At 38.7% G+C, this 25,104-nt stretch overlaps 1 protein-coding gene across 1 annotated transcript in view; it reads right to left on the reverse strand.

Moving 5' to 3' along the window:
- The window catches only part of LOC132141110 (ADP-ribosylation factor-like protein 15), a 123,192-nt gene that overhangs the window by 92,062 nt on the left and 6,026 nt on the right, over nt 1-25,104 (reverse strand). The window lies entirely within an intron of this gene.

Here is a 25,104-nt window from a genome sequence, read left to right on the forward strand (position 1 = left end):
GTAAAAATAACATCAACATTGATCAAAATTTTGACTGTCCCAGTTAAGAAGTCATTTCCACCTCAATGAACCATTGCTTTTTCAAAAGTGAGTGTATACTTGTTTAACAAGGAGACAACAGTATCAGTGAAAAACATGCATGGGATGAAATACGAGAATTTAATTAAAATAAAACACATCTGGGGATCACACTGAAAAAGCCACTAGAATAGTGAAAAATGTGTTTACATATGGAGCAAAATTGGAGCATCAGACAAAAATCTCAGATTGAGTTTATGAGTTTTTTAATTTATGACCTTTACCTGATAAAAGAATAATGTTTATGGCGTTTACAAACCCTTACAGATTGTATGAAGGTTATTAAGCATAACTGGTTTGAGTTTGTGCATCTAAACAAACAAGAGGATTTCTTTACTGCCTCTCCTGCACTAATTTGGCTGAGACATCCTTTCCTATTGCTTGATATAAGGGGAGGATTTATTGTAGAATTTGCTTGCCCTAACATGTAAAATAGACTGTTACCAGACAGTATAACGCAGTCTGTGTCTGTTTAGGGGGGAGGGTGTGGAAAAGAGAATCTTGTGTCCTCATGGCAGCAGACAGACCTGTCACTTTATGAATCACTGTCTTTGACTGGAGGCCTGCTGGGAGACATTAGGAGGCAAATGCAGTGTGAACTGTGAATGGGATAGTTTAAGCCGGTGTGGAGAGATCAGTATACAGAACTAAAAAGAGATATCTTTTATTAGCAGGACAGAACTTGTCTGGGCCAGGCAGGGCTTGATTCTGCCCTTTACCTCTGGATTATTTAATTCCACATGGAAACATACTCGCCGTGGTCGCTATATAAAGAGCAGTTTGTTTCTAAAATAGACAAATATTACATCAGAGGAATGTTCACTTGGAATGTGAATGTACATTTTATGCATTCCCATTGGGCAAAATTATATCCGACCAAATATATTTTACATATATGCAAACTATATTTTGTAAACAGTGCAGACTAAGTAAATATTTGTTCTATTTGTTGCAATATATTTCCTTTAAACACATAAAACACAAAATACTCCACTTCATTTTGGGACAGTATACATGTATCTGGATTGGAAGAATATAAGAAAAATGAGGAAACAATTTAAAAAAAATGTTTAGAAAACAGATTTATATAAATGTACTTCACAATCTATAAAAGCTTTATTTTGGCATTTTTGGGATATTCTGGAACACATTTAAAAATATCTGAAAAAATATACATATTTTGTTGTATGTTGTGTCACAGCAGAAGTGTTGTTGGTCAAAAGATCTAAAACCTGCAACAGAGCCCCATCTTCTAACATTACAGCTCACTTATGTATAATGTAGTTCTTCCTGAATCCTAATAGGGACAGCAAAGGTATGTAGGCAAACTAATGTGTAATTTGCTCTGGTGTTCTTCCATCACTAAAAGCCTAAATGGCTTTCACAGGCCCTTCACAGGAACACAGAGGCAGTCCTACGAAGCTGCTCGGCCACACATGCTTCTGCTTTGTCACACAGCAACCTGGACATCTGGTTCTGTATGAGGCTGATGAATTTACCCTATTCACCCCACCTTCACTTACAGTGCTCAGATAGGATGATAAATTTACATCAGTTGCTGAAGGCACATCCTGGAGCTTTGACCCCATGGCCCATCAGGGCTCCCACAGGAGCACAGGGCCACACACTTCAGCGCCCCATGTTGCTGCAGGAGATCAAAATAAAGGGTTTCCCAGGTGTCTGAGAAGTCCCATGTCAAACAACTGTTTGGTCAGGATTTTTCTCATGCCAGGGAGGCAGGTTGAAACGGATACACTGCTGCCAAAAAGGGTTTCTATATGTCAAGAAATGCTCACTCTTGATTGATTATTTTGGCTCGCGTCATATTGGACGCGTTTTAATTGTTCGAGAGCCTCGAGACATTACCTCACCGATGTTGGGGCAGTTGTAAAAGCTGATGAACTGCTTTTTATGTAAATGAAGATCTTTGAAGGTATAAATATTCCAGACTGACAACAGCTGTGACACGGCAGTGCCACACTTTCAGATGAAATTTTTCACTAAAAGCTACGCAAAAAAGAGACCCCCTTATCCCACCCAGCTTTCTATTTAAAAAAGATGTCAAGACATCAAATGGCTGATGTAATTAAACAATTTGGCTGAGATCCAGGCCCTGGCACCAAAACAAAGATACGACAGCACTAGAATCCAGCACAGCAGACAGGAGAACACAGCTGGGCCAAATCCACTCAGCATTACGACAATATTGAATCTTCAGCCCTTATGGAAACAACACTGAACAATACGCCACTGCAAAAACAACTCCCCGCCTGCCAACTTCTCCTGAATAGACCCCTCGGCAGAGTGAGGGGGACCCTGTCTGCTCCCTGCAATAAAGAACTTCCATCATGAGAAAAGTAACACGCTATGCACTCTGCCGCTCTGGAGCGGAGTGAACAGCAGTGAGAACAGAGATCGCTCTGCGGGTTATTGGCCAAATGCTTCATTCTTACAGACACATACTGTATAGAGATACTGTTGGTTGGGGAGGGGGATGGAGGGTCCGTCTGTCCCCCGGACATGCAATGGCCAGCCGTTGCTCACTTGTCTGCTCTATTTTAAATGACAGCTTTGTATTTTTAGAGCCCATAAATGAGGGGGAGAGAGCAAGGGAAGCACCACACAGACAGAGCTCACATTTCACTCGTTTGCCCTCTGAGAGTGTGGAGACGGGGCTGACGTCTGCCATTGAAGTGTCAAGCAGTGATGCCATCCTGTTTGCCCCACCTGCATTTATGTGCATTGCCCATCGCCATGGCTTTGACAGTGACACTGTTTGGCACCTCAAAGGAAAATGACAATTCTGTTATTTACTTAGCCTAATACTGTTATTTTTTTAAGCCTGTACATTATAATGTTCTGATTCACTTGTAGCAATTAATTTTATTTAGACAAAACAGAATACATGAAAATAATAATCTGCTTATTGGTATCATAAAAGCTATTGACGACACATTGAGAATTACAAATTGAGACTGCACAAGTTTCACATTTCCTATCATTGTGAGTTCTGCACTGAATGAAATCCGTCTGACTTGTTTGTTAATGGTGAGGATGTCAGTAACTAGTACTACCAGCAGTAATGCCACACATCTTTTGTGGTGAAAAGAGAATGTAATTTGGGCTGAGGTACTGAATTCAGCACAAACCTGAGCCAACATGAATCTTCTTTCCAATTCCACATACATCAGGTTCATCTTTCACTGATCGGGAGGGTGTGTCTCTGGAAGTGGAGACATAGATCATCTTCCGCATTCAATAGATGGCACGCTTAAGTAAGCCCCTCTTTGCCTGATCAGCATATTCCATCTTGCTATTAATTCAGGGTGTGGAAGTAACCTACACTATATATAACAGCACATTGGAAAAATATTAGCCAAAACTGTGCCAGCAATGACCAACAAATATCTAAAAAAAAATGCCTTGCTGTAATTAATCACAGCATAGCGCCAAACAGCTCCAGGTCATGCCGAAACAAGTCCATAATGAACAACATCTGACAAAAATAGCACTGCAGTGGAAAATATTGCAGTAAAATTAGCGCATGTCCACATTCACTTCAGGACATCATATTTCACAATCCAAAAGCAGCCTTATTATGTAAAATGTGCTAAATGCAATATAGTGTAATGTGTAATAACTTGTCAACTTAAAAGCAATACCAACAGCACAACCCTTGTGATGTCTGGAGAAACACTTGTTTACTGATTTTATTTCTTGTTTTTACAGCTATCTTGTAATTGTTTTTTAAGCTGACTGTTTTTAATTACTGCTACTATATCATGTTATTGTGACAACTAGTAATTTTGACTATATCTCTCACAAATAACTATTTATTGTAACAGTAAATGTATTTCAGAATTTATTTTCTCATAATTGCCACTCTACTCCTCGTAATTGCAGCTGTCTTGTAATTGCAACTGTATATTTTTAAACGGTCACAATTACCACTTTTACATTTTCCTTTGTAAAGGAATTCCATATAAGAGACCCTTTGTAGGTATGTATAAAATTTGCTAATTATTCCCTTCACATTTTTACATGTTTTTGACTAAACAACTGGCAGGATGTACTGCCACAATACGTAAACCGTAAAAGAAAATCTTAGCAAGTAACATTTAGCCTACTCCATTTAGTCCTGATTCATATTTAGACCACAAACACAATTAATGTAACATTTTATGAAGGAATTACCAGATCATTAAAAAAGTATGAATCTGAAAGAATGTAAAGAAGTCATTACAAGGGTTTTGGGGTCTCGCAGGCTTCAAACAGTGCAGAATTTTTTTTTTAAACATTCACATAATCTACAGTTATGCCAACATCAGTAGCTTTTACCGCAGTAATTACAACACTGATGCCTTTCCAGGGCGTTTTGGGGTCAGTGAGGTTTGTTTTTATTGTGTCCAAAACAGACTACAGTAAGGGCCAATGAGCTTGCGAGTGGGGGAGGGGTGGTCGGGAGCGACACCAGACACAGACACAAACCCAGGCAGACCAGTCTGAGCCTGGCATTCCCAAACAGACCTCACTATCATCCCAGCCGGCGACCCTTCCCTGCCCAGACGCCCTCTAGCAACATTTGTCTGCAGGGCTCAGAGGTGACCTTTGAATTGACAGTGCTTTATATGGACGTCCAGATGGAGCTGCAGTGTAACACACACCAGTCATAACACAGCTCTGACTACACTCCAGCTCATAGTGAGAATCCATGGCAGTCTGGGCTGATTGGAGGGGGGTTTACCTTCATTCATCTTTTTTTTCTCTGCATGTTGATGTTTGTGGCTTACGGAGGGCTGGCAAGTGTAGGGCCGGGGGGAGCAGTTATATGGTATGTGATGGAGAGGGAGTTTGTGCCAGTATAGTGGCATGCCACATATGGAGGGAGGCAAAAAATAAATGTCAGCGAGACTGTTGTGTCCACACCATACCTTGCTGTCGCCATACCAACCACAGGCTGGTTACTGCAGTGTGTGTTGGATAAATCTGGAAAGAAACTACATCTGAAGCTCAACGAGTTACAATTTCACCGCGCTACTTAAAATAAAAACAGACAAAATGTTTCCCATTATAGAATGTGGTGCATCCAAAGTACGAAAACGGCTAACTTTCATACTTCCTGAAAGTTACATTGAAAAATCCTAAAGAAGCATTTGAGTCTTGACACTTTCTTTCCTCAAATTTTTGCACACATATATTCCCCAACTTCCAAAAAAAGAATGCACAAAATTGTTAAGCTGGTATCTTTAGGGGTACACAAGCGTTAGTATCTCATTCATTGTAGTACTTAGGAGTAGAACTTAGAACCTGGGACTTAGAACCTTTTAGGGGTGGACATGGTACAAAATTGTCCCTTTAAGGGTAAAGCTCCAGAGACAAGCTGCTGCCCCAAATAAGGTATAATGTTTTTCACATTTTTTTGAGTGGAATAAGAATTCATCATTTTTGTTGACATGGTCTTTTGTACTACTCTGCAACATGTTAGCCTGACAATGTGTATTTCTGTACCTGCAACCTGTGACAGTGAAGATCCTCTGTCAAGAGCCTCTTTTCCGATGTTCCCTATACAGGGCTACAACTCCCCCTTGCTATCACTGGATGTACTTGTCCCTGACAAGCCCTGATGTTACCTATCACAAACTAACCATATTTTATGTGATTAATGTTGTTATGAATTGCAAATCTTGCCACCATGAAGGGTTAAGGATGTGGTGACACTTTCTCAATGTTTTCGTAATGGTAAACTGTACACACTGATACCATGCATGCTTCAAGAAACTTTGGAACTGTAAGTCCACAGTATCCAGATGAATTTACTCCCGTCAAAAAAACAACAACATTCCTTCCATTTGAAACGCTCTGACAAAAATCTGAATGTTTTTCTGCTTAAAGTGCATTTCTTACATCACATTTTTTGTACTAAAAACGTAATGTTCCTAAACAATTACACATTTGAAAAGAAAGAACATAATACAGTAAATTTGTGTTACATAATCACCCCAACCAGCTGGATTTACAAGAATATGGAGCTGGATGATTGAGAATTATTTATCTAATAAACATCCCATCAGTAATATCATACCCGTTCCTATCACAAGCCTTCCAACAGAGGTTAAAAACAGCCGTGGAAAACATTTGGACTGAGGACGAACAAAATATTTCCCAGTAGGTGATCCTCTTGCTGATATCAGGTTTCTTGTGGTTGGCCACATGAAAGAACCCCAGTAACCTACATACATGGGCGTCTTCAGTTCCCCTTTAAGCCCTCAACTTAGCCCCCGTGGTCCTTTATCCAAAACAGGAGAAACCCTCAGACAATGGAGCGGTAGTCTCTACTGTCACGGCCAAAGACAGGCCCCCCCAGCTGCGCTCCACATGCACCACAAACACTTCAGCCTCATCACAAGGGATTATCAAACCCTGTGCAGCCATTGTTCTGACCTACCTTGGTTGGCTCGGCTTCACCAGAAAGCTGTCTTTTACTGGGCCATTTCTTTGGGTTGTAGCCCCCTATGTCTGGATAAGGCCAATGTGTGGGGAAGTGACAAAACCCCAGAAAGGAATTGGGGGCCTTGGGGGGGGGTGCAGCTGTAAATCTTGATGTCACCGACGGGAAGGCTGTTGCGGACCATTACCATAAATCTGACAAACGCTAATTTGATGGGAGGCTGTATCTGTCTGGGCTCAGGCTGGTCTAGACGGCCTACTGAGAGATCCTATGGCAAGGGGAACGTTTTGTTCCCCCACCAGGGCCATCTGGATATAGCAATAAGCGGCAAGCGGCACAGTTCACACACTGATCAAAGTGGGCCTTTGCAATTGTGATGGGTAGCCTACATTCCCCAGCTCGTTTTCCAATACACATGTAAGGCACTTTTTAAAGAGGCATAAAGAATTATGCTAGAATCATAATCACTGTGCACAGAATTGATTGGGACTTGACTGATTATCAGGTCTTAAACAGTATGATGGAGAAACAGTGATCTGAACTACATGAATAGTTCACTTGAAAATACATAATAATTTATTCACCCTTACGTGATTCCAAACCTGTATGACTTTCTTTCCTCTTTTTAAAGGTGCGGCCACTTTTACCAGTGTTCAGTGCATGACTGAGTGAAATCCAGTGATTTCAACAGGAATCTACATGATTTGGAATGTTATCTGAAAGCTGGGAAATCTGCTTAGTTTGAAATAGGGCTGTAAGATTAATCGAAATGGAATCGAAATCACGATTAGACAGAAGCTGTGATAGTCAAGCGTATCTTTCAGTGAAGCACGGTTCTGTGATGAGCAGTAAATCTCCATCCGAAGGCCAGAGGGTGATGTCATGTGGAAACTCCAAATACGCCCCCAAGAAGAAACCCGCTGCATCTGAATAAACAAAAGATTCAACTTCTTTCATTGATTCAACGTGACTAATAAACATACAACTACGTCAATATATGGTTTATCTGAGTTCTTATTTTTATCATATTTATTATAATAAAGTATATTTATAATGCAATGCCTACAGTATATCACTGCTTAGAATACTATGAAATATGTTGCCACATCATCTCACAGAAGTATTTATTTCAAACACTCGGCTGACGTAAAGAAGTGAGTTTGTACAAACATTTTTTTTATTAAATGTGGTATTTCGACATGCTCTCAGATGGAGCAGCATTTACTAATGTTACACAGAGCCGTAGTTCACCAAGAAGCAACGCAAACAGCTGTCATTATCGCGAATGATTCCTGCGATTTCATAATTCAATTTTTTTGTGTAGCTTGTCAGTGAACTACAGCTCTGTGTAGTAAATGCTGCTCCACCTGAAAGCAGGTAATCGAGATTTACTACTTATCACAGAACCGGCTTTACTGACATGATGTGCGTGATGATCACATTCAATTAATCATGCAGCCCTAGTTTGAAAGACTATTGTGTATAGAAATTGGTCCATATGACTTGTGCATTATGAAGAGGAAAAAATAACTACATTTAGGCTTCCTTGGTGCATTGAGAATCAGGATTTTCTTTTCAATTAATCTGAATCTCTATTTTATAAAACAAGTGTAAATCCTTTGTTCATAAATCAAACTGATCTAATTATATACTTTCAACTTCAGTGTCATGGTCACAAGGGTTAATGGTTCACTGAAGGGGTGGGGTTATAAGTGAATAAAAACAAAAATTAGCCCCTGATCTACATCACAACTAATATATCAAGATCAATTTATTATAAAAATTAGTGATGCCAACCGTCATCAACATCAAATGTTTGAATCAAAGGCTTATGCTAAAATCTTAATGAAACTTCCTATTTCTGTACAGTCAGAAAAATATATTTTGCAAGCAAAAGGTAAAAATATGTTTAGAATAAAGAGACAGGAGCTTCAACATTTTGTCCTGACTAACTGAAAAATGTAAACACTAATCTATTTGTAGTTTATCAAAGAAAAAGCAAAAATTTTATAATTATACCAGAAATGTTCATAGGAGGTTCCAATAAATGTTTTCATGCTCTATACAACCCAAGGCCACATTCATGCACAGTTGGGTCCTTCCCAACAAGAGCAATGGGAGCAGAACAGAAGGGGCATTTGGGAAGCATTTGGGTATATAAATTTTGTAATTGGGAAGGGTGATTAGCTTGGGCGTATTTGCATAAAGCGGCGAAAACTTTGGTTTCCACCACACAATGTAAGCAAAAAGACGTTTTCCTCACTGATCTAGAGGATCAAAGCCAGAGGGCCCCCTTTTGAATGTGCTGCAACTAATGTATGAGGGCCAAAGGGGGTTGGGGGTACCCCTAAAACAGGGCTGTGGAGGAGGGTACTTGCCCGTTCTAACATCAGTAATCAGACATTTTCAAAAAGCATCTATTTATCTGAGATGTGCTCAAATTTTAATAGAAACAAATCAATGGGCTCTGGCGAGTGTGGGAAAATTCCTCCATAAATGCCTTTGCATCAAACCAGCAAACTCCTCGTCCTCCCTAATAAGCACCTCTAGGCCCCAGAGACAAAACGATGGAGTCTCCCTGAACAATAAATCTGTTTTTATACATTGTGAGGTATTGGAGAATTAGGTTGACATGACAGAATGGACTCAAGACCCTTTACAATTTAAAGTCTGTCTGGCTGGATATGGTTGCTTTGATTTCTTTAGAGACCATCCCTTGTGCCAATTTCAGCTCATGGGCCACTGTAATTGTCATTGATGAAATGTATACGGACAACAAGCATATAACATAATCAGTTATGATAAAAACAGAGCCAATCGTGACAATAAGCAAAGAAGTAATCAAAAAGTATGTCATAAATAAAAATAAATGTATTTACAGTGCAGTAACTGTGTTCAGTCTGTCACTAAACGGGACATACTGTGTCTCTCTTTGCATTGACACAAATCTAAACTAACATTCATACTGCAAATCCAAGTGGGCTTTTAATTGAAGAATAATTAACTGACTTAAATTTAAGACAAAATATTGACTGTATTTGCTCAATTTCGCTGACCAATATAGTTCCAGTCAAAGCCACAGCAGAACTGTTTTGTGTCTCCGCGCAACAAAGCAGTGTTTCGTTACTGAATTAATCCACGTTTTTTAACAAATCAAGTGAGTCAATGATTCAGTAAACCGTTCATAAAGACACTAGTCACTTGTCTCATTTCTGAATGAATCAGCCGTTTGAACGAATCTGTTGAAAGACTAAATGACTCATTCAACCAGTCATTTGCCACTACCTAATAATACCATATTTAAAACTATTGTTGCATTTTTCCCAACATTTCTTATTTGTATGTTTTAAAAATATTTAAAACATGAATCTTATAAAAAATATTATGCATTCGAAATTTTGAAGTGTTAACTCAGTTATGACACCTCAGCTTCTGTGTAAATACATCTAATGCCACTTCAGCTTCTGTTTCCTGCAGTGGAAGATGGAGTTTGTTGATACTGATTTCATTTGAAAGGTAACAGCTCTACAGTTTCTTATTATTACACATTTAATGAGGTTAGTGAAAAAAATGACAATTTAAGAAACAGTGGGAAATGACATCTGTTTTGTTATAGGCCTATACAGCAACACCTTTTCAGTTAATTGTTATTTCTACCTCTTTTCTAGTCACAGAGCACTTTATTTGGAGACTTGTTCAAGTGAGAGGACATCTGTAACTTGGTCCAGATTGGGGGAATTGGAATGTTTCATAATTTTTTATTATGTACATAACTGTTTTAAATATATAAAAAAAAAATATATATATATATAGAGAGAGAGAGAGAGCGAGAGCGAGAGAGAGAGATGGAGATTTTTGTTTGTGTATGCTGTCAATTAGTTTTTAGAAAGAAAATCAGAATCAGCAAAAATCTGTGTCAGCAGGTAACACTTAAAAAAAAAAAAAATCGAGGACTGCTTCCGCCCTCCTTCCAACAAAGCCAGAGTTTGTGTCATTTAGCCAGGAAGAGGGGGATGACATGATTTCCACACGTGGATGGGGTGGAGGCCCACAGGTATGTGCGCTCTCCACCTGTTGAGAAGACCATCAGACCAGGTGGCAGAGGGTGGAGCCCTCACGGCAGAGGCCATTAAGGATCTGTGCGCGGTGACGAAAAAGAGCTCATTCAGAGCATAGAGCGTGGCTATACCCTTCAGTTCAGATGCAGACTACCCCATTTCAATGGCATTGTGCAGTCTCTAACATTGCCTCTAAATGTCTTGCTTTTGCGACAAGAGGTAGCAATCTGCTAAAAAAAGGAGCGATAAAACGGGTACCTCCCAACGAGCTGTAGAGCGGGATTTACAGCCGTTTTTTTGTGGTACCCAAAAGAGACGGGGGACTCCGTCTGATTCTAGAATTCAGGCCCATTAAAAGAGCACTTTGCAAATGTCCATTCAGGATGATAACACTGAAAGAAATCCTGGAGCAAATTCACCCTGGTGAAATTCATTTCCAGCGAGTGGGATGCATGTTCTCAACTATCTGGATGATTGGCTGATTTTAGCTCAGTCCCGGGACACGTTAGTCACCCATGTAGACACGCTGCTTTGTCACTTGGCATTCCTAGGGCTATGTGTCAACATGCAGAAGAGCATTTTGCCGGGGCGGACATACTTTCGAGGAAGGGGATTCTTCAAGGAGAGTGGAGGTTGCACTCCAAGTCAGTTCGGATGATTTGGACCCGCTACGGTACAGCGGAGGTGGATTTGTTTCGCCGCGAGCACACTGCCCGCTGTTCTTCTCCCTGTCTCACTCCCGCTGGAAAAGTACGTTCTGACATCGCACTGGCCAGCAGCCAGACTGTATGCGTTTCCTCCAATCAAGATATTGCCACTGGTCCTTTACAAGTTCAGGGAGGAGGGGGATTCAGTGATACTCATTGCCCCAAACTGGCAAAACCAGCCTTGGTTCCCTGATCTGACAGAGATGCTGGTGGCACTACCCTGGCCAATCCCCATGCCCAGGAAGGATCTGCTGACTCAAGCGAGCGGCCCGTTGTGGCAGCCAAACCCAGAGTTATGGAGCCTTCATGTGTGGCTGCTTCGGGGATATCAGAGGAGCTGAGCACTCTGCATTTTCGTGTGCTCCACACGCTCTCGGAGGCGCGGGCGCCCTCCACATGACGTTTGTATGCTCTAAAATGGGGAGTGTTTGTGAAATGGTGCCATGATGTTCATATTGACCCGGCTGCTTGCTCTGTGTTGTATGTTCTATGTTTTCTACCGTACAGACTAGATAGTGGATCTCTGCCCTCAACACTGAAAGTCTATGTGGCCACTATTGCACTATCGATCGGTAGGCACGCGCTGGTGGTATGTTTTCTTAAGTGGGCGAGGAGATTGTATCCCCCTAATCTGCCTTCAGTCCCACCCTGGGACTTGGAGGTGGTGTTAAGAGCTCTTTCACATCCACCATTTGAGCCTTTAGCATCAGTTAATATGAAGGAGTTATCTCTCAAAAGTGCACTTCTTCTTGCCCTTGCTTTACATGCGTTTTCTGAATGAAAGAGGAATGAATGGTGCTAAGATAAATGCTAGCATAGTGGCACCGCGCTACAGCGATTGAGTGCACGCACTGAGACAGGAGATGTATGTCAACTCTTATAAGTTGATGAAAGAACATCGTGGAATATGGAAAAATGGTGGCGTTTTCCTTTAAAGTCAAATCCAAACACAGTTTTGTGTTCTGTTTTGCTGATTGGTCACAAATTTCCACAAATTAATTTTTTATGGTTTCTTTTCCCAAATCCTCACAGTCTCACCCTCTAATTTGCTCTAATTTTAAAGGGGTCATGAACTGAGAAATAAAAATTCCTTTTATCTTCTGACATATAAGAGGTCATTGTGCTACAAAAACATCCTGTAAGGCTACGTTCACACTGCAGGGCTTAAAGTGTAACTAAACCCCTGCTCAGAGCCTGACTCCACCCACTGACAATATTTGAAAAATGCTGAAAAGTGGGCAGATCACAGCGGAGATAGAGGGGACGAACCTAGGGCGGGGCTGAGCGAGTGCGGCGTGATCCTGAGACTCGCAGTGACGGATTGATTGACAGCTGCTGTCAGAGACGCTAAAATGGAGAGTGACTGTAATGACGCAAGTAGCTTTGCAACAGTTTGCACACTCGAGCTCTAGGCGGGAACTTGCAGTCTTCCAGGCCAAATGCATGCAACCACTGGCGCTTAATTTTAAAGTCTGCTGGTAAACTATGCAGTCCAGCAGTACTGTCGCAACCAGCAACACACCTCCGTACCAGCCTGACCACTGTACTAAATACAGATAAATCTACGCTAACTTGAAGATCTAAATAACTATATAATTGCTATGCTAAATAGATGCTATATTAGTCTATCCTGGTCGTTACCAATACTCGCAATTCCAGCTCCTGACTCACTACAGTGATTTTGATGGTTTTATACTGCCAAGGGCGTGGTAGCTCGTACCAAGGGGCGTTGTGAGCTGGAAACTGCTTACGTCACCTGCCACCGCTTACGTCACTTGCCACCGTAACATCCAATAGGAAAAATCAACTGCAGTAGCCACCGTTCAACCTGAAGAGGGCAGCACTCAGACGTTTTTACACCATATATTGTAGAATTAAAACACTTTATACTCAAATGTCAAAAAATGAACAGCACTAATAAAGCCCCATTCTTATAGATCATTAACTAAAAAAAGTTGGTTTAGGGTTTAGTTACTCTTTAATGCTCAATTCAGATTTTTTTTTTTAAATTAGATTTTTTTGCAAGGCCGTGTGAACGTGAAATGACCCAGAATTGATCCGCATGCGCAGAAGAGTACTCAATGGCCAACGACGTCACTAGTTGTTTAAGGAAGTAGCTAAACATGGATGTCAACGACAGTGTAGTCAACAGCGGAGCTCGTTTAACAATATTAAAGTTATTTAAGCAGCATCGTCCGCCATGGTTGTTGTTTATCTTCTCATTCCCGCCTACTTCAATGCAGAATAATGACATTTGTAGCATATCAATGACGTACGGGTCGGATACATGTGACCTGGCCGTTCAGACAGAGGTTGCATTTCAAAAAACCTGCCAAAACAACAGGTTGTGGAATGTGCCAATTTGATTTAACAGTGTGGCTAAACAGTTTCTGTAGAAGAAGATCTACATCACTGTCTATTAACCCCCACCCCCCCCCCCCCACCACCACCAATTTATGCATTTAGTGTAAATAATGAGCGAGATACACACAGGCCTATGCACAAACCAAATAAATAATATAGCTCCGAAGACAACAAAACGCTGTGTAGTGCCAAGTTGTGGACTAACACAGTCTTTTCATTGCCTTCCTTCTGATCCCAACATTGAGAAATACATTTTATAGTGGATTTGTGTACAAACACTGAACAATTCAATGCTGAATTTTTGTGTTTTTAACCTGAATCACAACGTCCTTCTAGGTTGTCAAACATACACAACTGTTAGCCAAACATATCAATGGGCATTTACTTCTACAATCTGTCACACCAAATCAAACAGACCGTTCCGATGAGGGGGATAAAATCAAGACAAAGAATAACCTATTACTACAAAATTATGATTTTATTTATTTTTAATCTTGATAACATTATAAGTGGACCTTAGAGAACAGGACAAAATAATTTTGCAAAAAAAGGCAGTTCATGACCCCTCTAAAAGGGACTATATACCTTTTAAGATAGAGATTAAAAGAATAGTTCATCCCAAAACTAAAATTACGTGATAACTTACTCTCCCTCAGATCAATCCCAAAATGTTCAGCAAGTGTACTATTGAGGATACTGTGAAAGACTTAAGCTACTGTACCCATCAAGGTAACATTTTTGCCTATTTTTTCTTACTGTGTACTTATCAGATCACATAATTTCCAAAACAATTACAACAAACTAAATGTATTTGTCATGGTTTTCCTACTGCGTAACATAGAACTGTCTTTAATTGTCTATAGGGGAGCCAGGAGACATCTGTAACACATAAACCTGAACAAGAATGACTTTCAAGGACAGAGAAACACTAACTGACTGGACTGGTGACACACCTGGAATCAAATTAACAATCAACATGAGGAAGAAAACTAGGTCATTGGAAGCAAAACACACACACAGATAGGTCCATAAACCTGACAGTATTAGCAGTGGTATTCAATATTAACATTAGTACTACTGTGATTCAAAATATACAAATTCCTAGCCTTTTCTGTTATTCATTTCATCACCATACCATTAAATGGCCCAATAAAAGATCAACAGTGTTAAACTCTTGTGTACTGTCAGAAAAAAGTTTCTGTATTGCGTAATGTTAAGTGTTGTTCAGGGACGGCCTATTTGAAGTCATGCTATTGTTCAGCAAGCCAAATCCTTCCCAGTCTCTCCTCAGATGACCCAGAATTTGAATGAAAAATAAGAAAATATTTGAGCCTCTAGGAACACAATATCTTGAATATTAAAACACAACCCCCATATCCATCATCAAATTAGCTTCAAAAGAAAAGGGGATTTGATTTCAGTGGAAATCCAGTGGAAATAAAAGGTTGTTATTGCAGCAAAGTGCCAAACTCACATCTGGCCAAAGGTTGGTCTGCAGCCTTCCGGTAGCACCGCAACCTCTGATGGCACATCCACTTCTTTTACAACATTTACAATAGTTTAAAAGCAAATCAAATGCCCCTGACAGTTTCAGGCCTAATATTTTAACCTCTGCGACACAAGAGCATGCTCATTCCCATGGACTTCTTTGTGCAGGGGTCGGCGACTTGAATGGGCCTTCATTAAGAGGAGTTTGCATCAACAGTTAATTATGCAAATGGCCATAACCCCTTCATGCGCTAACAGGTTCCGGCTAGATCCCTTCACCCTTCATTGCCGTCCCACAAAAAAAAACAGCCTAAACACTGTACTACTGAGATATTTACCATACATTCCCCCTTACAATTCCTACTCAGTGTGCTTATTCCCAACTCTTTCCAAATGCCACATCGACTCTTGAGCGGGGGGATCTATAATGGCAGCCATTGTGGCTTCTAAGCCCCGAACAGCCTTTTTCCATCAAAGACCCTCCGGAAGACTCTTGCTGGGTGCAGCTGAATGCCCACTAGTCCCCCCCACCCTCCTTGTTGAGAGATGATGGCCTGAACTCATCTAAGGGACCAAAATAGACAATTAGGCAAAAATGCATGACAACCAATTTTGTCATTGTTTCAGTGATGGTAACGACAGGCCTCACCAGCAGACATCAGATATCTGTGCTTGTTTCAAAGCCCAAAGCTAATGAGAATTCACAGGGACAGTTTTGACATTCACCTTAATTTTCTCATCAACTGTCAAGTTTGTCGATTTAATGACCATCACTTATTCTTTTTGCTTCCACTAAAGTGGGTTTATAATATCCATCTGAATTGGTTTAAAATGGTTTAATATCTTTAAAAATTACATAAATAGAAAAAATAGAAACAGCTTCAACATACAAAGAAATAATGTACAAATTCGACCACTTTCTAGTTTTTTTTCAGCACAGGATTATCTTGTAGGTCTCAAAATACTTCTGCAAGGACATGTACAGATATAAGTAAACATTAAAGATATATTGTATATTACAGATGTTATAAATATATGAAAACTTTGTGAAAATTTCAGAAAACAATATGATTAAATGCAAAAATGGCTTCACATCACCACTTTGCATATGCACTGTAAGCTGTGCACATTATTTGCACGTTTTGCCAGGTCTTGCCAATTTAAACACTCAAGTGATTTTAAAACATTCAAGCCCAAAACGACTCTTGCGAGAGAAAAAGAGTACTCATGCACTCACATCCAAAGCACACACACATAAAGCTGCCTCTTGGTTTTTGTGGCTTACTGCACTTAAATTGCCAAATACTGTACATCATGTCGGACTTTCACATACTGTAATGATGGTCTGTGCATTAGCTCCTAAAATGACAATCACAGCAGCATAGCAGCCTACCTCATGAACAGTTAAATGTTCCCCACTTTATGCAATAAAAATGTGCAATAACCTTATTTATTTGTTACCATCTCCATCCTAGTACATCCCCTGCATCTCACTCTATTCTATTCTATCATCTAGACCACAACTATGTATTTGTGTATGTATAATTGTATAATATGTGCAGATTCAATTGCCGCTAATTTGAAAGTGAAAGTAAAATGCGCTTTTACAAGCCATTTGAAATTGAAGAAAAGAGGGAAACTCAAACTAACACTGCCAACCCCAACGGTGATACTGGTATTACAGGTGTTGTCACAAATTGAAAAAGCGAATATTTCCTCACCGCCACAACCCTAACATGCAATTTAAGTACAAGAGATTTATTTATCATACATAGTAAACAGTTTCACTGATTGTCAAATAAACTCGAGCTAGACTGAAGTCAGTAATGTTTTTTGATAATGTAAATGTTCTTTGCTCGTTTTCTTTAGCTGCTGTCTGAATAACTGAGGAAATGTAAACATTATATTTAGTAAATTACAATGTTTCTATTAAATTATCATGTTATCATACAAATTCAGTAATATTAAAAAAAATTATGATGTTTTTAGCCTTACGTCGGAGTTGGTTCATTGTCCGGCAATGAAACTAAATATGTAAATATTTAATTAAATAAATTAGCACAATAATATCATGTATCGGCGATCTCACAGGCAGACTATATGAAAGATTCAAGGGAACCATAAACATCATAACTAAAGTGTTGAGGGCTCAACTTTAAATTATTTTCTGAGAAACAAGAGACAGGCTCCAGTAAGGAACTTCAGCAACTGCCAAACCAATCAAACTCTGTCATCTCTTCATAAGTGACAGTACCTCAGGGAGAGGAGGGGGTCAGCTTAACAGTTTCCTTCAAGTTCATTTGATTAAAAAAAGTTTACAGTTATGCTCTATTGTTGATGTATTGAAAGTGACGTGACATACAGCCAAGTATGCTGACCCATATTTAGAATTTGTCCTCTGCATTTAACCCATCCAAAGTGCACACACAGTAGTGAACACACACACACACACACATCGTGAACACACACCCAGAGCGGTGGGCAGCCATTTATGCTGCGGCGCCCGGGGAGGAGTTGGGGGTTCAGTGCCTTGCTCATGGTATTGCCGGCCCGAGAATCAAAGCCACAACCTTAGGGTTAGGAGTCAAACTCTCAAACCACTAGTCCACAACTTCCCCTATTATTTAAGGTCTTTGAACTCCACTTACTTACAATAATTTGGCCCTTTATCAAGTCAAATCAAATCAGCTGTTACTCAAGCTTGTCTTTATCAAATAATTTTAGGTCATGTATATTAAAAACATACTTTTAAATAATTAAATAAACTTGTTGGGTAATCATAAACTGTACAGCACACAACACACAACACATCTCGTGTGTTTACATTACAGAGAGCTCAAAAAAAATTAATAATAATAAAGTGTTAATATCATTGCTGATCAGAACATGGGCCTCAAAAACAGTGTTATGAGCCAAAGTCCTTTGTTGGTTGTTTCCATTCTGCCCTCTTGTGTTCTCTATGTGTATGTTTGTTTCAGATGGGCGGTTCCTGGAGATAATTTATTGGAGGCTGCGATTGGTTCTCCTCTTCACCTGATCCAGATATGAGGACAGCCCCAAACACTCAATCGGGGCCATGATTGTACCATCTTGTGTGATTTGATAGTTTGCTGTTTGCCTTGTTGTTGTTTGTTTTAATTTTTGAGTGTCTTACCATAAAGATAGTGTGTTGGTGTATAAGATTGCGATTGTGTTCTGTGATAATTATATTGTATTGTTTTTTCTTTGCCTAAATTCTGTGATATTCCCGGTTAACTTGACCTAAGCCTGAATGACTACGATTTTGGATTCTGATTGTAAATTGTGTGCTGTTAACTTGTGTATATATATATATATCTTGTAAACATTTTGTTAATCTTAGTTTTTGTTAAGTTGAGGGACGTAGGGGGTTAGACGCCATTTTATTTTGATATCACTTTTCACATTGTTTTGGGTTTAGGGAGTCAGGTAAATTGAAACTGTATTTTATTTCTTTTGGTTTCTTCAATTTTGATTTAGGAAGTGTAGAGGTTTAACAAAGAGGATTTTTGTTTGTTATTTTGGCCTTGTCTGCCCCTGACGCTAAGCCCCAACTTGTAAATAAATTGTTTATTCAACATATCTCTGGTTCTGAGACTCTCTTCCTTTTCCTGTTACGGCTGACCCCTAGCGGTCGTAACAACAGGGTCCTGTATTTATGCTGACCCACACTAAGTCTACAGAGAATTCCACAGCCTCCGCAGGGAGAGACCAAAAATGATAAAAGCCCTGTGTTGCTTGCACACCACATTTGTTTCGGGAAGCCCTTTATTTGTTATTTTATTTTTCTTGATTTTTTTTGAACCCCTCATTTCAAAAACAATATCAACACTTATGTAATAGTAAACTCAAACCAGATTCAGGGACCCCACTGCCAAGCCCACCCATCTCAAGCTGGAACTCATGGCTTTTCCTCAGAATTAAAACACATTCAGACACTCCAGATGGAATGAAGAACAGGAACAGCTGTTTTCAAGGCATGGCACAAACAGGAGATTTCAAATCTGAATATGTATGAAAGTCATGAATGTCTCAGGAAGGATTAAGTCTGATTTAATAACTTTTTGAACCGACCTGACCTGAAAAGGAACAATTGGCGATGTAGTAGCAGAGTCATTCTGCCACTTAGTGGTCACCATTAACACACACAACTTATAACGCATACAACCGATTATAAACCTTTGAGGGGTTCAAACATAAATTAGTTTATACTCATGCTGGAGGGATGAGGGAATAAAACAGAGAGTTTTACTACCCTGTTGGAGGCAATTAGCGGTGTAGATGAACTGAAGCCATTTAGACATTTAAAGTACCTCATATTAAATTTGCTTAGGGCAAAATGTCTGATAAATAACTAAATGTAGATTTGGTTTGTGTTTAAAAACCAATTAACAGATGCTATTCAGATGCTGATTAATGTTGGTATTGTTAAAATTAACAATTTGTCAAAATTCACACACAAATGCAGGGAAGTTCACAGACCGCAAGCAGTTTGTAAATTAAGATATATGTGCGTGTGCATCAAAAATACTGCCCAAATTCTGCCCAAAAACACAGCCATGAATAAAGAATGGTACCAAAACACCCTCCAACAGCAACTTCTTCCAACAATCCAACAACAGTTTGGTGAAGAACAATGCATTTTCCAGCACGATGGAGCACCGTGCCATAAGGCAAAAGTGATAACTAAGTGGCTCGACCAGAATGTTGAAATTTTGGGTCCATGGCCTGGAAACTCCCCAGATCTTAATCCCATTGAGAACTTGTAGTCAATCCTCAAGAGGCGGGTGGACAAACAAAAACCCACTAATTCTGACAAACTCCAAGAAGTGATTATGAAAGAATGGGTTGTTATCAGTCAGGATTTGGCCCAGAAGTTGATTGAGAGCATGCCCAGTTGAACTGCAGAAGTCCTGAAAAAGAAGGGCCAACACTGCAAATACTGACTCTTTGCATAAATGTCATGTAATTGTCGATAAAAGCCTTTGAAACGTATGAAGTGCTTGTAATTATATTTCAGTACATCACAGAAACAACTGCAACAAAGACCTAAAAGCAGTTAAGCAGCAGTTTTTAATTCTCAAAACTTTTGGCCATGACTGTACATGGTATTTCAACTTAAATGTGTGTTGGCAGTATGTGTACCCAACCACCCTATAAATGATAACCTAATCCTAACCCGATTAGGGTTGTGCAAATCATTTTACAACAGACTGCTTTGTAAATGAGGGTCAATACAAAGCAGGTTTTGCTAAAAAGTTATTCCTAAAGGATAGATTAGTACAAATTGTTCATTATCCAGCTTCACCTACAGAGAAAGTATTTGTTTGTTTATATATATATATATATATAAATATATATTCTTGTGTCTTTTCCTCCTTTGATATTATAAAAAGGATGCTAGAATGAGATGTGAAGATGAAGAAATCTAAGCAAGACACGTTTATAAGATTCACTGAAGCATCACTTTAATATCAGTTACTGATGACTGTTTGCATAGCTGCATTTAGATCACTAAATAGTCAGTTTCCAGGTCAAAGGCTGGCTGAACTGCAAGATGATAAGGAAGTGTTTACCATTCTTGGTCCTGGAACACCTCTAACACTGCACAGTGTGTATGTGTCCTTTATTTGACACAGTTAGTTCATTCCATGTTCACTCCAGATTGGGGGAGCTCCAGGACTGTGTTTGGAAAACATGGAGTTTGAACAATGAGAAGCACCATGTGTTTTGGTCAGACGGCTTGCCTTGGTGTATACTAACATTTTAATAGTGTCAGTTAGAAATGACTAAAAATGTGTTACTTTTATTCAGCAAGGAGCTGTTAAATTAAACGAAAGTGACAAATTTGTGTAAAAAATTGCACTCCTGCAATGTTTATTTCTTTGTGAGAGACAAATGAATCAAAGAGGTGTAGAGCCGAATAAGACATTTCTGGATGATTAAAGGGACAATTCACCCAAAAAATGAAAATTTGTGTCAATTTACTCACCGTCATGTTTTTGCAAACCTAAAGGGCTTCTTTCTTCTGTTGAAAGTAAAATATAATAATTTGAAACATTTTGGCAACCAAACAATTTGAGCCCATTGACTTACATTGTATGACCAAATAATCCTTTAATGTTGCACAGAAAGAAGTCACACACATGATGAGAGAAGATGTCTTTAACAGAAAATATTTCTTTTTGTATGTCAGAGCAAAGATTGGGTTAAATTGGATATTTATGAGGTCTGGGAATATTCTTTCCAGTCCAGTTCAAAATCGGCAAGACTGAATGTCAAACACTTACAAATGTGTTGAATGGTGGATGAGTCCGGATTGGAAAATTGTAGTTCTGACCCATTTGGACCTCCCCACTTAGCACTTTGTATTAATTCGTACATCAATGAAGTTTCCCATGCTGAAATGCAGGCAATACAATGCAGATGTGCCACACAGAGGGGAGAGTCTTTTTCAAAAGCTTGAAACTGATGATTGCAACATAATTGTTTTGTTCCAGAGACTAAAATTTTAATTTTTTCAGTATGTCTTTTCAGTGAGTCCAGTTGTTTCTTCAATCCGCCAGATCCATTTTACTAAGAGTAATTCAGTTTTTATTGAAGATGAATATTATCTTGAAGGGAAGAGTTTCTCTGGAAATCATGCTTTTTTTCAGGGAGCATGCTTTAGATAAGTTAATAGTATTTATTAATAAAATAAACACCTAATATTATTGTTGGATATTATTGTGCCTAATGGCTTTTCTGATTTGCATTATTTCCTAATCCCTTTCCATGGGCTTTTCCCATCTTTTCCTGTCTTCTTTCAACCAGCAATGTCACTAAAAGACTAAAAACCACTAATAGACCAAATTGAAAATACAATACAATACAATACAGTACTTATATTTAACATTAGATTTAATTATTATTATAATTTTTTTTTTGTTAAGTTGCCAATGCAACTAGGGATGTCCCGATCAGGTTTTTTTGTCCTCGAGTCCGAGTCTGAGTCATTTGATTTTGAGTATCTGCCGATACCGAGTCCCGATCCGATACTTCTATAATACATAAAAAAAAGAATAAAGAAGAGCGAAAAAACAGATCCAGGATCATCAATAAATTACATTTTGAAATATATTCAAATATAAAACAGCTATTTTAAATAGGCTAGTAAAAATATTTCAAAATCTTACTGTTTTGCTGTACTTTGGATCAAATAAATGCAGGCTTGGTGAATAGAAGGGACTTCTTAAAAAAAAAAACAAAAAAAAACCTAAAGCTTACTGTTCAAAAACTTCTAGTATGGGCAACTTTATTTTTTCTCTAATTTCTAGCTTTTAATTGGCTTAGAAATCTATAAATGCTGGACAATAACAAATAATAATGATTTGTTTATATACTACAAACACTGTTTATCACATAATAATGCAGAATACTTTCTATACTGTAATAAATACTATGTCAATCAGCACTGCATTGTTCATACTTTATTTATCACCTGCTGGAGATGACTTGAAGAACAATTTATTGTCGTGATCGTATATTAATGTCTTCGTGTTTGCATAAGTTTCTGTTTTCCTGTGAGCACCACAGCATAGCTGGACGCTTTTGTCCATATTAGGAATATCCTGATATCAGCGCGAGAGCGTGCTCCGGCTTCGAGTATGAATGAAACACACACTGCATGAGAGTTTAGCGCTCTGTGATGTTCATCTCGCTGTATCCTGAGTCCGAATGAAATATCAGGTCATGCGCAAACTATCATGTCTCTTTGAGTCTGAATCTATATTTATTCACACCAGCTCTTGAAAACAAAGTGATGTCATGCCGCACGCGTTGCTGTTTCTGTGTGGAGTCAAAAGGGTCTAACTCTGTGCCACCGCATAACAAAAGATGTGTTAAAAATTAATGAGAATATATATATATCCGAGTCCTGATCGGGAGGTAACGTCCGATTCCGATCGAGTCTGAAACCACGCGATCGGGCCCGATTTCCGATCACGTGATCGGATCTGGACATCCCTAAATGCAACATTACATTTTTTAAAGGGGACATCAGATGCCCATTTCCCACAAGTTGGTATGATTCTTTAGGGTCTTCGGGAAAAGTCTATAACATACTTTGGTTAACATTTCTCGATGGCAGTGTAAAACAACACCGATTTTACATGGTCAAGATAGATTAGTACAAATTGTTCATTATCCAGCTTCACCTACAGAGAAAGTATTTGTTTGTTTATATATATATATATATATATATATATATATATATATATATATATAAAATGAATCTTTGGAAATCGCTGGAAAATAGCAGTAGCTCATTAACATTTAAAGCGACATACACCAAAATGGGTCAGAGCTGGTCTTGACCATGTAAAATCGGTGTTGTTTTACACTGCCATCGAGAAATGTTAACCAAAGTATGTTATAGACTTTTCCCGAAGACCCTAAAGAATCATACCAACTTGTGGGAAATGGGCATCTGATGTCCCCTTTAAAAAATGTAATGTTGCATTTAGGGATGTCCAGATCCGATCACGTGATCGGAAATCGGGCCCGATCGCGTGGTTTCAGACTCGATCGGAATCGGACGTTACCTCCCGATCAGGACTCGGATATATATATATTCTCATTAATTTTTAACACATCTTTTGTTATGCGGTGGCACAGAGTTAGACCCTTTTGACTCCACACAGAAACAGCAACGCGTGCGGCATGACATCACTTTGTTTTCAAGAGCTGATGTGAATAAATATAGATTCAGACTCAAAGAGACATGATAGTTTGCGCATGACCTGATATTTCATTCGGACTCAGGATACAGCGAGATGAACATCACAGAGCGCTAAACTCTCATGCAGTGTGTGTTTCATTCATACTCGAAGCCGGAGCACGCTCTCGCGCTGATATCAGGATATTCCTAATATGGACAAAAGCGTCCAGCTATGCTGTGGTGCTCACAGGAAAACAGAAACTTATGCAAACACGAAGACATTAATATACGATCACGACAATAAATTGTTCTTCAAGTCATCTCCAGCAGGTGATAAATAAAGTATGAACAATGCAGTGCTGATTGACATAGTATTTATTACAGTATAGAAAGTATTCTGCATTATTATGTGATAAACAGTGTTTGTAGTATATAAACAAATCATTATTATTTGTTATTGTCCAGCATTTATAGATTTCTAAGCCAATTAAAAGCTAGAAATTAGAGAAAAAATAAAGTTGCCCATACTAGAAGTTTTTGAACAGTAAGCTTTAGGTTTTTTTTTGTTTTTTTTTTAAGAAGTCCCTTCTATTCACCAAGCCTGCATTTATTTGATCCAAAGTACAGCAAAACAGTAAGATTTTGAAATATTTTTACTAGCCTATTTAAAATAGCTGTTTTATATTTGAATATATTTCAAAATGTAATTTATTGATGATCCTGGATCTGTTTTTTCGCTCTTCTTTATTCTTTTTTTTATGTATTATAGAAGTATCGGATCGGGACTCGGTATCGGCAGATACTCAAAATCAAATGACTCAGACTCGGACTCGAGGACAAAAAAACCTGATCGGGACATCCCTAGTTGCATTGGCAACTTAACAAAAAAAAAATTATAATAATAATTAAATCTAATGTTAAATATAAGTACTGTATTGTATTGTATTGTATTTTCAATTTGGTCTATTAGTGGTTTTTAGTCTTTTAGTGACATTGCTGGTTGAAAGAAGACAGGAAAAGATGGGAAAAGCCCATGGAAAGGGATTAGGAAATAATGCAAATCAGAAAAGCCATTAGGCACAATAATATCCAACAATAATATTAGGTGTTTATTTTATTAATAAATACTATTAACTTATCTAAAGCATGCTCCCTGAAAAAAAGCATGATTTCCAGAGAAACTCTTCCCTTCAAGATAATATTCATCTTCAATAAAAACTGAATTACTCTTAGTAAAATGGATCT

Source organism: Carassius carassius, chromosome 5 (genome assembly GCF_963082965.1).
Source record: "Carassius carassius chromosome 5, fCarCar2.1, whole genome shotgun sequence".
Classification (NCBI taxonomy): Eukaryota; Metazoa; Chordata; class Actinopteri; order Cypriniformes; family Cyprinidae; genus Carassius; species Carassius carassius.